General features: G+C 38.4%; 1 pseudogene; it reads right to left on the bottom strand.

Moving 5' to 3' along the window:
• Nucleotides 1-219: 219 nt before the first annotated feature.
• LOC147230166 (uncharacterized) lies at nucleotides 220-16,385 on the bottom strand (annotated as a pseudogene).
• Between the last annotated feature and the right edge of the window lie 1,743 nt (nucleotides 16,386-18,128).

Below are 18,128 nucleotides of genomic sequence, written 5' to 3'. Positions count from 1 at the left end.
GACAGGGGGGAATCAATATGCCTGATTGGAATCAATATTCCAGACCCCACTCTTTGTGACAAGGTGGGTCCGACTATATATTATATCTTGTCATTATCTCTCAGCCTTGTGCACCAGCTCGGGCCCCTTACCAGCCAGAGAGGTGACATTCCACGTTCCAAGAGCCAGCTTCTGCAGCCCAAGATCGGGCAGCCAAGGTCCCCCCGCTCCAGCAACCGCCTAGTTCACACCGCACTCGACCCCCTTTGCCCTTCCTGTGGGTGGTGAGCCCAGGGGAAGAGGGATCCATGTTGTTCCTTTGGGCGGTGCCCTGCCTAGCCCGATGGGTAAATACCCGGCCACCAGGTGCTCGGCACCGAGCCCCATCCCTGGACCTGGCTCTGGGAATCTGCGTCTGGGCAAGGGACAGGGTCCAATGATTGTCTTCTTAATGGGAGGTCTTTTGAGCCACACTTTGTCTGGTCCCTCACCTGGGACCTGTTTACCTTGGGTGACCCTTCCAGAGGCATAAAGACCCAGAAAACATAGCTCCCAGGGTCACTGGACACACAAACCCCTCCATCACAGTAGGCGGCAACTCACAGAGGGGTCTAATAATGATAATAAATGTAACATAAATTCATCCTGTTTTAGAAACCCAAAAATTGCAGTATTGAGTAAAAAGCAATACATCAACCCCAGTAGTGATGCTGGTGGGAGTGTGACGCAAAGGTCTCTGTGACTCCAGTCGTAATGATCTAAATGACTTTTAAATAAACTAAAAGACAGAGGAGAAGAAGCAGCTGTCCTGCCAGGAGTTACATAACATTTCAATGCTGGCAGAGGCCCTGGTCATAAACATCCTCCGTATCCATCGCCTCGTCAAATTACGGGACTAATGACCCCAACCCGTGCAGTCATAATACTTCATTCTCTGCAGCTCGATATTTTCTTTTGAAGATCAGTTACCTGTCAGCTCCGGGGTTCTTGTAGATCTAAAGTATTGTTTCATCTTGAATTTTCATCAGAACTAGTTGGTGTAGTTGACCCTGGTGTCTCCTATCAACTGTTATCTTCACCTTTATGTTTTGCCTTGTGAAACATGATTAAAGCGGTGGGACGCTTGACTCCTGTACCTATAGGCTTTTAAAAGAAATACTTAAACAAACATATGCTTTTCAGACAGAGTTTGTTTGGGTTACATCACAGCTTCTCAGTACAAAAATTGGTTCCAGAATCCATAAAAAGCTGGAAATGCATAAACCAGAAGTAGTCTTATTTTGTTTGCTGCCGGGAGACACTGAATTTTTTATTTTATTTTTTTCATTTTATTTTTTTCTGTGTTTTCTGTGTGAACCCAGCAAACCTATGTTGCTACACAGATATTTCTAATTTCTTAAACCAAAGTTAATCACACTGCACCTGGTACAGCACTCAGGAAAACTACAGCTGCCACCAAATACAGATCAAACCCAGTTCCAGATCAGATCATGAAAGTTTTTTATTTTATTTTTTTTTTAAATTATAATTCAAGATAATAATACTAATAATAATACCACTAATAATGATAATAATGATAATAATAATAATAATAAGAAGAAGAAGAAGAAGAACATAGTAAACCCGAACAAATACTTTGATTAAATTCTAACTAGGATTGATCAAAATCATAATCATATAAATACTTGTTTCCTGTTCTAAAATATAACAATAACAACAACAATAATAATAATAATAATAATAATAATAATAATGATAATAATAATAATAATAATAATAATAATAATAATAAAATAAATGCATTTATTAATTATTTATACATACATTAAAAATATTTTACTTAGTTTTTTATTTATTTTTAATAAGCCTTTGCAGACTGTCTAATGTATCTTATAGGCCTTATCTCCTATCGTTGGTAGTTGCACACAGTCCTTGTACCTGGCCAAGGTGTACAGTACATCCAGGTGTCCTCTCTTTACTTTCTTGCAGATATTAAGAACTTGGCTATTCAAGTCATTCATTCATTCATAGTCTATAATGCTTATCTTGTGCTCAGAATCAAGCAAATCCCAGCTGCTTTTGGGGTAGAGGTGGGTTTCACCTTGGACTGGTTACTCCTTCATCACATGGCAACATATAGACATACAGCCGTTTAGGCTTAAATTTATGTCTTGGAATTTAGAGGCTTCAGTTAAGCTAGTGGAGGAAACCGGAGAACTATACAAGAATTGGAAGAACGTGCAAAGTCCCAGCAGAGAGGCAAATCAGAACTGTTAGAACTGAACGTGGAACACGGAATAATAAAAGGGTTAGAACAGCAGGGTCGCTGCCCAACTTTCGCCTTTCGCCGTGAGCTGAAAACATACCTCTTCACCAAGCACTTAGCCCCCAACCCCGCGGAAAAAAAACAAACAAAAAAATTTATGTACGTATCAGTGACGTGTAGTTAGTAGGGGCAAGGGAGGCCGGGCCTCACCTGTCATCATGGAAAGAAAAAAATGCAAAATGAAATAACTAAATTAAATGGTTATATTTATTCAGTGATTTGTACTATAAAGTTGTTTTCCACGTAGCTTCACCATTTTTAGTTATTCTTTTTCAAAATTGCATAAAAAAAATCACATTTACCGTTAAATATGAAGAAGAGACGTGCGTTGACGTGGCAACCAGCTGAGCCCACTATGGATTGCGCAATGATTATGCTAACTGTGCTGCCATGCTATGCACTGAAACCATAGTGCTGTCTCTCAAACTGTTCCTGAAGCAACAAAGTTGCTCCAGCCGCTGGTCACCATTCCGGCTATGATAGCAGTGGTGGAGTGGTAAGTGGAGTGGTAATTCTCGGCACCGAAAAAAAATACTCAAAACATAAAGTTGGAACAGAACCAATCAAGAACGACTGCCTTCACTGGCAGCAATTTCCATTGAGACAGAGAGACTTTTAAAACTGAAGAAAGAAACGGAAGACTTCTTCAAGCAAGTTATCGATGCTTCCAAAGGAGCGGCGCATGGACTTCATTTATAAGTAAAGGTAAGAGATAATAACAATTTTTCACATGTGTTTTTTTCTTCAATGCTTCAGTTTGTATATGTAAAGAATGCTGATATGGTATTTTAAACAAAACACGTCAAATACTGCCAATATAATGGTGAATAAGCTACTCTGTAGGGTTCATATGTTTGTAAATCTGACTATGATGAAGACTGTGTCACCAGCCATGAACCTCAGTGCACGTCACTGGTATGTATCAATATGGTTCTGAGATGGCTATTTGATTGAGTGGTCACTTCTGACTTCCGACTACTGGTACTTTGGATCTTCGGTGACTGTAATGCACATTTTGTAAGTCGGTTTGAATAAAACGTCTGCCAAATGACTGTAATGTAATATAATGTAATGTAATATAAATGGATATAAAGTGTGAGAAAATAGCATCATTAATTCAGTAATTAAGTATTTCTCAGGGTTGTGGGATTTAGCGTTTTCCAACAATCCAAGTATTTGAAATATCTGTCATAACTCTAAAACTAGGATATTTAAAGTCATTCAAAATATAAATATACACAGTCTATGCATGCCATCACTCTTATCAGCTGTTCCAATCAATATTCACTTTTCTTTATCAAATAAATATGACAGCAGAATAATTTAATTTAAAACCCTAGATCAAGGGATTTTCATTTCCGTGAGTGATTGTGCTAATGAAAGACCAGATTCCAAAATCCAGCATTTTCTACTAGCCTATTAAAATTCAAGCTCAGCCCAAAAAACATAATGGATAGATTTGTGCATTTTCTATTTTTTTTTTCCCAAGACTTTCTACGAGACTCTGGGAATTTGCTTTTATTAATAACTATGGAGTTACATCAATATTCAAAATATCGTGGATGGAAAACAGACAAAAAAACTTTTTTTTTTTTTTTTTTTTTTTTTTTTTTTTTAATTTGTGCGTCAAATCCAAAGTGCAGGAATTTAGCTCAAGTACTGCTGAGAGGGAGTTAGATCTCAGTCAGTAAAGTGGGGGGGAAATAAATCACAAAGTGAATGACACCTGAGCCAGTGCACATCTGGTTCTGGGAGTGAACCTTGTTCGTGGGCTACATATGGTTTCCATTGGAGCTACATGCTGCAGGGTCAGCCCTTGCCTGTAAGAAGAAAACCCAAGGCAGCCTTCCCCTCCCTTGCATCTGGAGTCCTGCTCAAAGCCTCCCTGGCAGTCTCCACTTGACCCAAATTCAGCCTTATACTTGTTTTTTTTTCCTCTACCCCCCCCTGTGTTCTTTTCGGTTCACCGGCTACCTCAGCTTGCCACGGGTTTGCCCTAATGTCTAATACAAGCAACACGCTGTAATCTCGCCGCTCTCATTCTAAACTAATTATGCAACCATGGAGCCACATGACAGGGCATGTGGTGTTTTTGCCTGAAAAAAAAAAAAAAAGAGGTTGTTTATTTTCTTCAGCAACGGTAAAGACACCAAAGCACTTTGAGCTCTACAGTCAACATTTCGAACAATTTATCTTTTTTTTTTTCTCATTTCTATTCACGTGAAACTCTCAACAGGTTTCCATCGAATGCTAATTTGAACATGGGCGGTCGAGCTGCTTCGCTCCTCCATTTTAAATAGACCCGTTAAAAAGATATTTATATTTTGAGACACCATGCAAGACGTTTGACATTAAATAATAGCTTGTATAAGAACCAGAGATACATTAGTGCCTGGGTCAGACGATTGTTCCTACAAGCAATGAGCAGGAACAGCCAGTCTGAAATTTGAATTTTTGTGATTTTAAGCTATTGTCCGTCCACCGCTGATATGTGCATACTAAGAGTCCATCTGTCAGAAAAAGATGGCTTTCTAGTCTGATTTTCACACCACGTTTGAAAAGCTAAAATTAGCTTGAGCTAAAGGGAGTGTAAGAAGTTGGCCAATGTTGGTCCACAAAACAAATATGAAGATGACCTCATCATGTTAGCAGAAGTTGATGAAGAAAAGTGAATCCAAAAAATAAGATAGGTGAGGGCAGATATTGTCCATCATCCATGGAAAAGCCAGAGCTAGAACTTCTGGGGAAAACCTCTGTGATGCCTCCAAGATGTTCCAGCCTGATAACACCAAGATATCGGCAAACGATCTTGAGGTATTAATTCACCCTGTAAATGGTTTCTGTTACTGTAACGTTGTTCACATCTGATGCTGGCTGATGTCACATTGAAATCCAGCTTGTTGTGTCTTTATATCTCACCTGGCCCTGGCTATAAGGGGATTGGATGTCTTTAACTCTCGGCGGAGACCACACATAGCCGCCTGCGTCTGACGTCATGTCAAGTGAAGTGCATTTATTCATTTTCAGAAATATGTTCAAAGCAGAGTGTCTTCACACTTGAAATAGAACATACTCCATAGCAGCTTCTGCCTCATTAGAAATGCTTGCATATTGCCGCGATTGCTGTTAAAAGTAATTAAAAATTACCAATAAAGATACTCGACATGATTTCAGTTGCCATCTGTTGTGTATATTTTGAAAAAAAAAAAAAAAAATCTTTTGAGTTTTGTGGCGATCAGGCAAGACCAGTCTCCGGCATCCCAACACAAACAAACAAAGCTACAGCTTGATTTCATGAGGCCAACTCAGAAAATGTTAGCTTGGGAAGTCGATATCTTGCGATATTTTTGTGATTTTTGCTCTTTCATTTTTTTATCTCATTCATCCTTAGTTATTCCTGAGTCCTGCACAGTCTTCCAGGTGCAAACTGCACATCAGCATCCTGCCCATAATTTCTCTGGGGACAATTGGGGCGTTACCGCAACCCTAAGACAACTAGAGACATTATTCATTTAAACAGATCGACTGCTTTTCTGACTGGATAGCATTTTTGCTGCTGTTGGATGATGTATAAACACCTGACAGACACTATGGCCATTTATTCGAATTATACATTTATGCCAAATTGCCTCTTGCCTCACCGTAGACCTTACTATCTACTGATAAATAAATAGATTTTTATTTTCTTCAGTCATTGTTATTATTCCTACAATTATTATGATTGTTGTATATGCTATGATTTATTATTGTCATTATACAAAAAAAAAAGTCTTTTTTTATGAATTATAGTTATAATATATACTTAAACTATCATTTTAGTAAGCATGTCACTGTCTTGTTCTTACATAGTGTGCTGCTTCTGCTAAATTATTTCCCAAGGATCGGCTCATTAAAATACATGTAATCTCATTATATTATTATTATTATATTATTATTATCACTGTTTTCATTTATGTATTATTTCTTAGGTACCAATTAACAGTATATTTTACTAATTGCATTTGGGTTCTAAAAAATATATATATTTTTACCACAGTTTCAGTATTGTTGTTTTTGGTTTTAGTTTTTTTAGTATAGGTCTGGATATTGTGTTTCTGAATATGTTTGTACGGTCTGCAGGAGTGCCGAGTGCGGCGTCTCAAATAAACTGTATATTTTTTGTTATGAGTGCATGTTTGCAAACTGCGGCTTTTCAGCAGCCACTGTATTGCTAATCGCCATCACGGGCTCAATCATCATTATAATGTGATCCAAAAAACATCTCTCACTCTCCTTCACAGATGTTCTTCTTCCAGGACTTTTAACCGCAAGACAAACTTAAACCTCTGGAGATCCTCGGCTAAGATATAACAATAATAACCAATACGGCTAATATCTTTTCCGGGGTGCAGTGAAATATGCACCATAATGAATCATTTGTTCACCCAACCAGTTATATATTATGTATTTTAAGGGAAAGTCAACAGTGATATAATAGATGATTTGTCTTATTCCACATTTCCCCCTCAATAAACCAAAATATTTGCTAGGTCCAGCCCAAAACTATTTAAATGGCCTTGTATTTCATGCAGGAATAAATGATATGGAGTGTAATTCATAGTTTCTTTAATGTGCTGTTATTTTGTAGTTTATTGTGATTGTTAACCTTGGTTTTGTAATTCAGGGCTTCAAAAAAAAAAAAAAAAAAATGGGTCTGGGGTCTGAATTAACAGCTGTGGTTAATACTCAACTTTTGTGGTTTGTGCATCGTACATATACAAACAGGTGCCCCAACCGCCAAAAACTCTTTTACATGCACATTGCATTTTTAGGACGAGCATTATGGTTTCATGGTTGTTTTCAATCCAGAGGAAAAACAACAAATGGGCCCCATCTAGACCCCGCCGGACTGGGAGATATCAATCATTCTCCTCTTTGTCTTCATTGCATGGGACTCTTGGATGGGATTATGTATCTGAGTGATACTTAACCGGCAATCGAATCTCACAGGTTGATTGGCAAAGGAAAGGGGCAAATGTATACGTCTCCACAAAGTACATAAAAAAGTGGGTTGGATGCAATATGTGATTCGCCACTCAATCCTGTGCTGCGCCAAGAAAGTCTGATTTAATATGTTCTGTTGGTTATCGACAAAACGTAATGTGATCATCAGAAATTCTACATGGTGCAACGTCTGTAAAATCTCATTACAGTCTCAGGTTTCACCCGGCGTCGCCCCCTCCTCCCAGAGCGTGGAGCAAAAGGGTAATGCCAATAGGAATGAGATAAATTGGAATCAAAAAGGAAAAAAAAAAAAAAAGGATCCATGCGTCCATTAACCCCGAGAGGAAGGGCTGTTGGGGGAGGTAATAGTCTTCCTCCCCCTCTAGTTGGAGGTTGTGTTCTGACTGACAACTGGGTCATGATCCATACGCTGCAGGAGTTAATTCTTCCCAACTCTTCCCGGACAACACTTGGCATAGGTCACAGCCACGTGACCTCACGGATGCTGTCGGACAGCACACTGCCGTCAAAGTATTATGCGGAGGGTCAGTGTCGACTGACGCTTTCCAGGATCACTTAACCCATTTGTAACCGGTGCTGCAGTAATTAATGGTGAAGTCAGAATGATTTTGGACCTTCTCCTGAAATTTCAGTGTGACCTCACTACTGCATCTTTACAAACGACTCCTTAGTAACTCAAAATCAGAAAGTAGTTTTTCTGAAAGTATATTGACCAGGTTTATTTTATGCTATTTTATCTAATTTTATTTTATTAGATGTTTTATATTTTAATTACTTTTAAACAAATGACTCCTCAGTAACTCTGGGTAAAAATATATAATATGATATAATCATTCTTTACCTAAAGTCAATTGACCTGGTATATATTGTTATTTTTTGTTTTTTTATTTTAATTTATGTCATCATTTTTTTTTTTTTTTTTTTTTTAACATCACTTAAATTCCAGGAAAAAGGTAATGTATGCCAGCCATGGATTCCAAATTGATTAGATGCAACCCTAAAAATTGGAACGCAAATGAAGACCTGGATTCTGTTTTTTTTTTTTTTTTAACACAATGGTGAACAGACTTTGTTTTTAATAATGTTAACATGCCATCAATGCGACGCATATTACATTTTCCAATATGCTCAATTTCCTCAATATGACTTCAATAGTAGAAGATCATTTTGACTGGTCACATTAAAAGCACCCTGCAGTCTGGGGGTCAGAGGTCAGAGCCACAGCCCACAGATAATTGACACAACAAATCCTTGTCCTCCCCAAAGTTACTGCCATCATTATTCATGGTTGATATTACCCTTCATCTAAATTTTAGAGTCGTTTTTTTCCTCTGTCAAGTCCAAATTTATACAAAGCAATAATGTTGTTGTTTCAATAGATTTTATATTCAATATCATCAGGTAATGTTGTTCAGCCTCCTTTTAGCTGCATAATCTCATGTTTCTAGTATTATCCTGAAATATTGTGAAAATAAATGACCAGCACCTGCATCGTGCCAAGGAAATGTACCAATAATAATCAAACAATGCTACACTCTGCATTTGTAGAAAATCGGAAAATGGTTATGTGTTACACTAGTTTATTAATAATGCCCATTTTTGCAAATCAATTCAAATCCTAACTATTGTACCATAAATTTTGGACTAAAGAGCACACCTATATATAGGCCACACCAACTAGTTTTTAAAAGCAAAAGAAGTCGTATATAAATAAGCTGCACTTGTTTATATGCCACAGGTGAAATTAGCACAGGAAAGATTTTTTTGGAAAACATTTATTTAAATAAATGACAGTAACATCTACAGCTACTGACCCGCATTTTTTTCATGATGAGGGTGTGTACAAGTGCAAAACGACTGATCTGAAGAATTATCGTAAATGCGAGTGGGTTTGCCGAAATGGATTCATTCGTCCACTGTGATGGTGTTGGCGGAGGGAAGTTAGGTTAATTACTCTATAAAAATCCATTAATTAGGCACATCATTGTAAAAGCCGCTGTTTTCAAACCTTGTGAATAAAGTAGTGGCTTCTATGCCAGAATTTACGGTAACTTCATAACGATAACATACACACACGCAAAAGATACAGAGCTATGATGGACCTGAGTTTGGTGCCTTTCTCGAGAGCACACAGTGATTTTTTTACCCCATTTTTTCTCCATGAACATACCCGTAAACAAGAAAATACACATCTCGGTGAGCTACAAACACACAAGAGTAAAAGCCAAAGGGATAAACACAGATAAATGTTTTTATAAGAAACAAATAAACTGAAAAAACACATGCAAGAGTGTTTAAAATGTTGTAAATTGTAGAGAAATATTGCACTTGAAAATTATACTTAGGTCTGAAATTATATGTCACTCTTACACCCTGCTGTCTCAATGCACCTCACCTTGGGTAGCGATCATCAATTCTGAAGTGGGAATCGAGCATTGTACTAATAAAAAGTGTTACCAAGTAGTGTTGTAGCAACACTGCTAACCCAGATGTTTATGATTGGCGGTTTACCACTTAAAGGTCATTTCTCCAAGATGACAATGATGACAATGACAATGACCATGCTCAGCTGCAATCAGCTCCAAGATTGATGATACTAAGATTGCTGATGAAGACACAATGATGATGAGGGTCGATGGATAAATTGCAAGAAAAAAAAATATATATATATGTATATATATATACGTATATATATATATATATATAAATTTGTTCAGATATCAGGCATCACTAACATGAGAAATTTGTTTCTATTGTTGTATTTAGTATGTATGTTTTCATAAGTAAAATTACAGTTTAACTAAACTAGCATATTTAGGAGCCTTTCTTTTTCCATCTATTTGATTTAATTTTTATATTTGTTTGGCCTTTTTTTCTTACAACACTGCCCATTATTAATGCCTATACTTTTAAAGACATACTCTACCTATCAACTAATTTTTGCTGTATGTGTCCACAATTGCAAAATGCTTATTGAGAATGTCAGCAGAGGCTTTATCAGTGACATTATTGCTAATATTCTTTCGTAATTGCTCTACAAACATGATGATACCAAACACATCAGGTAGCTCATATTTGTACCTTAAAAAATTATTGATTGATTATTGAAGATCTGCTGTTATCCCCCCAATAGCTTTCCATTGACACATACATCCACATACCATGTATTTTATTGAACCTATAAATATCATTATCCAATATATGTTATTGCATTCTTTTCCAGCACCGAATTGTGAGTTCCTATTTTTATCCCAAACAAAGTACATCTAATGCAACGCAATCGCACCCGAACCCCAAGATCAATTGTTCGTTCGTAAAATATTCAGTATGGGATGCCGCTGAATTGGTCAAGCGTCAGATGCATAAGCTGTTCACTCAAATGAAAGGTGTAAAGCTGCTGCGCAGTGTCCATAGAGTGTATTCTGATATATATTGCTTCCAGAGTATTACTCCCCTGACAACAGCAATGAAAGTGGGCCACAGTGAGCAAACAGATCATCCTACATCAAACATCCCCTCCTCATATATTACAGACATAAAAAGTCATTATCCTCAGTGGAAATCGATAGCCGACGTGGTCAAGATGAAGAGACCCCCGTGTGGTTTTCTGGGTCAGCTTACAAAGGAACATTGCTGCAAATGATATCATTTTTCTGTCATTAACTGGCCCCCAGGTCGATGACCATGTTTAAAGCTGAGGTATAACGTTACTTGTAATGCCTTGTAATGAATGGCGTGCTGGTTGGGGCGCGTTCAACATTGATTGAGCACAGCAGACGGGGGACGGCGAAGCGGCGGAGCTAAGTAAGACTGCATGTGCCAGTGTTTCCATAGCATGGCTGTGATATTGAGGAGCGGACGGTATTTGGAGATATTATTAAAGGACTTTGTTAGTGTTTGTCCAGACGAGCGGTGTTTGTCTATGGTCTAGCAGCACGAGCGGTCCGAGTTTCTGGCGGTTTCCTCTCTTCATTGCCAGAGGAAATTGAGAAGTGACTAAAGAAACCCGTAAGAATTAGCGCTATCGCTGCTAACTGCAGATTTTAACCAATGCAAAGAAGCTTCTGCGATATCTGTGGATTACGTTTTCACAAACAGTATTTGCGAAAAAATTTATTGGGACAAAAAACAAGCAAGCTTTCCTGTCCTTGAGGTGAAGACATTTTTTTCCAGATTAAAGAGTAGGGTTGATATTCCAATGAGGTTGTGGGTGAAGAAAAACGGTCGCATTGCTGGTTTCCATCCAACAAACACCGGCCTTCGTATGAAACCGAAGGAACAAATTCATCAGAATGACGCGATGTTGTTCTGGCCTTGCTCCTTTTGGATAACACGAAACTCGATATGTGTTCGTTTTACTGATCACCCGTTTACCGGCTGTTGACCAGATTTCTCAGTCTTTCGCGATACAACCAAATCCCATCATGCTGGCGGTAAAAGACCACGATTCTGGTCCAATAAGCCAGAACATCGGAGGAGACAGTCGAGATGTCTGGGTCATATGGAGCTCAGAAGGCTGCGAGAATGAGCTCTGTGGCCGGATAAGGGGGGGCGGAAACGTGCTGGGACCACGATGGCACAAATTATATTACCAGGACTGTTTTAAATGACGATTAAAATGTAGACAAAGACCAGTCTATTTTGTGAATCAATTTAAATTCACTTACCCAGGGCTGGGTCATAGGCTCAGACGTCTGCATCCCCCTGGCATTCCTGAACCAGAGGGGAATCTAAAAATAAAAATGTCAAAATGATACACTGATATATTAAATACAATTAAGGAGAGAAAATAACATAAAATGACATTAACATTTTTTTAATTTTGACAAAGTCAAAAGAAAAAAATATTTACCAAAAAGAGGGAAAAACTCATCAGTATTCAAATCTTCTCTAAATATTTAATCTTTGATTCCTTTTTGTTTCCCAGCTTCAGATACTGTTTACTGTACGGTCAGATAGTTTAAGTTTAATTATTTATTCACAATAAAAGAATAAAGTTATACTTCCAATAATAAATGTGAACAAATGCAAGAACATAACATATTTTAGAAACTTAATATGTTTATTTTTTATATATATTTATTAATATTATTATCATCATTATCATCATCATCATTAATATTATTATCATTATTGCTGTCTGCTTTTTTTAAGTTAACACTATCATGTAAGGGCTCACTTTGGTCAATTATTACCCAAATGGAGCCAAATCTAAAATATTGTTTAATGTGTAACAACGTTGAATGGAAGGTGTGTTTGGAAGCAGAGAGAGAAGAGGAAAGGCCAGAGTCTGGGACTGAGATTAGGGACTTTGAATTTCGGGACTATGACAGGAAAAGGTAAAGAGTTAGTTCCCGGGATTGGAGCAGTCAGGCGGAAGGTCTTGAAGAAGACCGAGGAGAAGATATATAGATGTAATGAGAGAGGATATGAAGGTAGTTGGTGTGAGAGAGGAGGATACAGAGAATAGGGTTAGATGGAGAAGGTTGATTCGCCGTGGCGACCCCTGACGGGAGAAGCCGAAAGGGGAAGAAGAAGGAAGTGATAGATTTGCTCATTGACAACTCTTTTAATTTTTATGGGTGAAAAGAAATAAAAAAGTAAAAAATATGTTCTTTGGGGGTTTTAGTTTCAAAGTTTGTATTCTGCTCAAAATTACATGTTTCACGAAGGATAACGCCAAGTGCCTCAATTATAATATGTATAAATTAATGTTTGTCCGTATAAAATTATCTGACCCCAAACCATTTCTGCAATGTTGTGGACTTGTATTACCCAGGGACTTGGTAAATATTAATTGTAGTAATCATCTATGAAGTTTACTCTGTGGGAATGTAATTTCGCAACAAATTACCTACCACTCAATAAATCACTTAAATAACTAAAAAAAAAGACTTCATTTGAGAAATTGTAAGACCTTTGGAAACAATGACTCCATGACCAGAGTGTTAAACTGAGCGAGCAGCTCATTCCGCTAAGATGCTTAAGGCACGTAATATTTTCTCTCTTTTTTTTTTTTTCTTTTATTGTTAAAATTCACCCTACATTATCTTTTTTTTTTTTTTTTTCAAAGTTGACAATGAGTTCTCCGATAATATTTTTTTTTCCTTTTTCCAGTGAGATTAAAAAAAAAAGTAATATGCAATTTGACAAAAATGCATCATGTGGCTATTTTCAGCCTTTTTAATAGACATTGCAGTGACAGGAAACTGAGGCATCAAAGATCAACAAACCAACCCAAAATATGTTCTCAGTTTTTTTAAAAGGCCGTTGGAATCAAATCACCGAAAGACAACTTAACCCTTGTGCGATCTTAACATTCTGTTTACTCCCCGTGTCCTACGGGTCAAAAATGACCCGCACAACCAAAGCCCCCAAATAAAGCGGCTTAATTGAATTTTAAATCCAAAATCTATTTAGTTTGATGAAACACCCTGTTATTTATCAATTTAACTCAATTTAATCCATTTTTTTATCATGTATTTATTGTTACACATTAAAAAAAAAGAGGATCACCAGTAAACATGATTCCACCTTTTTTTTTTTTTTTTTTACCAAAAACCAACTGTCATAACAGTTTTTTTTTACACCGTTAAGGTTTATTATTGCTATTATATAAATTCGAAGTAATTATCTCTGAATTAATTATATAGAAAGGGAATAAAAAACAGTCAACAATCTGGAACATTTTTGTCAGCAGTTTATTCTTTTATATTTTTTAGGAAGTGAATTATAAAAAAAAACACTTCTCTCATAACACAAGAAAACAACAAAATGTTGCTTGACTTTGTTACCTATTTTCAACATCAACTCTATTTAGCACATGTAGGACAGTATGTGTGAACGTGAGAATGTTTTTTGCAGATGTATTTCTCACATGTGCAGCACACAGCTTTTGTCTTGCAGTCTTTCTTCCAGGGGCAGAACTAGCACCTTTTTCTTTTGACTGACCCAGCTTTAGCCTCGGGTGGATCAGGGCAAGTTTCAGCTGCCTGAACAGCTTCCGCAATGGCTGCAGAGGCTTCTGTGCGGGGCAGGTGCTCCCTTCTCTCAATGCACGGGGTGAAAAGAGCCTTCCCCAACTGCTCAAGGAACATCCTTCTCTTATTTCTCTTCCCTGACATCCAGGTCGGGTTGATCTCCTGCCATATCACAAAGGCATGACCAGGGGCCAGCGTGTAGTCATCCTTCTGCAACTGTAGGTTCCAGTAACCTTGTCGAGGTTGTCCACGCCTCCTTTATTGCAGTTATAGAGAATGATGGCTGGCTTCCTGTCCTCACGATCACTGATTTCAGCTGTCTTGTGCAGTGTGCTAAGCAGGACCACATTCTTGTTCCTTTTTGGAAAATGAGAAACAAGAGTGGTGGTGGGCGTGAAGGCAAACCTTGATGAGAAGACCGCTCTCCCTCTTGTTGCGAGGAGTGCAGGGGGGAGTTCAGGCTTATTCTTCCGAACAGTACCAACCGTGGTCATCTTCCTTTTCTTTCCTTTTCAAAATTGCCCTTCCACTCTCTGCATCCCAGAGACTATATGTTGCCTCGCCACGAGACCTATATACACCTGCTAATATCAAAAGCCCTATGTAGCCACGCAGGTCAATCTCATCCATATTTTTCCAGTTTTCTCCATATTTCCGAAAGCCCTCCAAATTTTTATTCTCCAGGATGATTTTTTCGATGGCTGGTGTGATGAACAGGAGAAAGGTGGATTAAATGTCCTGGACATGGGCAGCTGAATACCTTGTTGGCCCTGGAGTCATCCTTATGATGTTTGGTGCTGCTGTTCTTCCCTGGTTGATGAGGACCATGCAATTTTGCTGTTCTTTGACAAAAATGTCTCTCTGTCAGCTTGAAGGATTTCTTCTTCTTCTTCTTCATCTGAAGATGCATCATCCTCTGGGTTGTATCCCCCCCCCCATCTTCCTCTTCAAATACATCTTCATCCTCTTGTTCCTCCTGAGCTCCTGAAATTATCTCATCCAGGACGTGTTGGACGGTGAAACGTCTACTCATGGCTTCAGTAAGGAGCCAACTAGGGGTCTGTTGATTCAGGGTACCTTTATATCCTCTATAATGAATTAGTTTTTATTATGTCTGAGATTGTTTTGGTGTTGTCTGGGAGCTTGTGTGATGTGAGAGGTTAGCTGCAGATCAAGAGTGCATGTGCAGGTCAAATGCAAGTTCAATTCATACATCAATCCAATAAGTTTCTTTGATGCGTGTGTGTGTGTGTGTGTGTGTGTGTGTGTGTGTGTGTGTCTGTAGGTGTATCTGTAGGTGTGTGTGTGTGTATATGTGTATTAGAGAGAGTTTGTGTGTGGCCTTTGAACTTTTTCTGGTGTTTAAATGCTTTTATAATTCTCGGGTCAAAAATGACCCATAAGACAATCTTTGTACCCTAGTGGTGTACAGCCCACATGGAAACATAAACAAAAAAAAAAGTATCACTTTTTCTAATGATGGGGTCCCTTTAGGAAAAGTCATAAAATTTCAAGTTGGAAAAAGATAGGTTAAGGTGTTTTTTCTACAGCGAAACATGGTAGTGGGTCACTTTTGACCCGCAAGACAACTCAAGGGTTAAACATACCAGCACAAGAATGGTTTAATTGTATAATGATAATAATAATAAAAAAAAAAACATTTGCTAAATAACAGCTGACCTTGGACTGCCTCATGCGGTTTCCGACTGTTTTATGGTGAGGTGCTCCCCGTCTGAATCGTCCTGCGCCTGATACGAACACACACACATGAATAACCCCACATTGGCTGACACAACAAACCTATATCCGGTCTGCTTTTTGTCACAAAGCCTCCATTGCTTGGGTGAAATCATTCAAAAGTGCCAGAGAATGACTTTGCAACCTGGCACAGGGTGACATAAACTCTGCGCTTCTCGCTGAGCGCTTATGAGCCACTAAATCACCCCAAGGGCTGCGGAAAGAATTTACTGGATCATGAAGATGTGTTTCATCAAAATTGCATGCTTTCAGCCCCCTATTTGGCCACTTTTGTTTGGCGTGGGGCTGATGACGTGCTGGCTCAGTCCAGCAGAGACGGGCATGCGACGTAAAGCCATCTTATGTGTCTTATGTGTCTCTTATGTGTTGGGGTTAAACCAATAATGGCCTTTTAATAAATGTCTAGGGAATGCTGATTTTGGCAGGTTGGTGGTCCTATTTATGATATCAATATATCAGTGGCTCAGTCCAATAACGCTGCTGTTGGCCTTTGGTTGTTTTCACACCTGTGTTTCAGTTCATTTGGTTCAGACTAAATTAAAAGAATGATAGACGCCTTTCAGCTCACCCCCTCTCACATTTGCCGCAACCTTAGCACTGCATCAGTACGGTCTCGAAAAAAAAAAAAGACATATAAATGCACATTTTTGGTGCGTACTTTTGTTGATGATGCACCGACAACACCTGCATGAAAAGAAGAAAAACAACGTGAGTGAGATGTGCCAGAGTTTTTGTGTTTGAAAGATCCTAGTCAGCTTCCCAAAACAGATTTGGTCAAATCTGTTGTGGTCGTTTCTCTGTTTTTTGGGGTTTCAGTTTCTTTTAACTGATGTGGTCAGTTGCTGCATTCAAAACCAGCAAATAAAACAGATTTAACATGGGATGGTATGAAATGTTGCAGTCTTGTGTTTCAAGTGCATGGAAATTATTCTAACATCCAGAACTGCATGTTCTGGCATCTCAAACGAAGAAAATGCTTTGGTATTTTTTTTAACCAATGGATTAAAAACACAGTTTGAAGCCCCAATTCAGGGGCTAGATTTAATTGTCTTCTTTTTTTCATGTTTCCTCGTCTTTCATTTTTGTGGGGTAAGACCTGATTCATAAGCAACCGAGGTGAGGGGAGTGTGGGCAGCTCATCCTTGTTAGCCCAGTCATACAGAAGTCCCTGTTCTTTGTACACAAATTAGGTAAAGCAGTCAGAAACAGATGGAAGGATGAGGTTTTTAAAGGGGTCAAGGAGGTATTGGTTGAAATGAATGTTCCACTCAGACAGCTGTGTGGAGATTGGTTGGTGCATTTCTTCAGTGTCTTCCATCCATCACCTCACAACCTGGCAGGGAGATGATTCTGGATGAACAGTTTTCTTCGCCGATGGTATTGCAGAAAACGCCTGGATATTAGCATTGAAAGTAGCCCTGAATTTCCCCACCGTGGAGATAATAAATGTATTAAAGCGCTAGAAAAAGGGAAAAAGAAACACAGACGGTTGACCCTAAGTACGCGAAATTCTCCAACTTCTTGATCCCACTCCCTTGTCTCACTGTTCCACCCGGTTTCCTCTCATTCAAACACATATTCTGTCTTACTGTTACTAACCTTCATTCCTCTCCTTTCCAGAGCATACCTCTACCTCTCTAGATGTTCCTCCACCTGTCCCCTGCTCTTACTGCAGATCTCAATGTCATCTGCAAACATCACAGTTCATGGAGATTTCTGTGCAAACTCATCTGCTGTTGACAGGGCCACATAAAGGAGACATACAACTTGCAATTGAGATCTCCAATTTGAGGACCAATGGAGGAATCCACAGAACCTGAGAGAGAAAAAGCCAGGGACCTTCATCATTTCATTACTTTTGTTGCAATTTTCCCAATCAGATACATTAAATATGCATGTGAACAGCTAATTGATTCTTACCAGCTTCACAACAAATTAATTAGATTTTTTTGGTCAGTGCTCAAATGACCAAAACGTCATCGAAAAGATTTTAACAGATGACAGATACATTTTGAAAATGAAAAACAGATTTGTGGACAAACGCCTTCCTGCACCAACATGAATCATGGACTCCGGACATA

The sequence above is a fragment of the Fistularia commersonii genome, chromosome 10, assembly GCF_037954325.1.
Source record: "Fistularia commersonii isolate RoL2024-O1a breed Wild chromosome 10, RoL_Fcom_v1.0, whole genome shotgun sequence".
Lineage (NCBI taxonomy): Eukaryota > Metazoa > Chordata > Actinopteri > Syngnathiformes > Fistulariidae > Fistularia > Fistularia commersonii.
The sequence above is the reverse complement of the archived record's forward strand: the minus strand, read 5'-3'. Positions and strand labels throughout refer to the sequence as shown.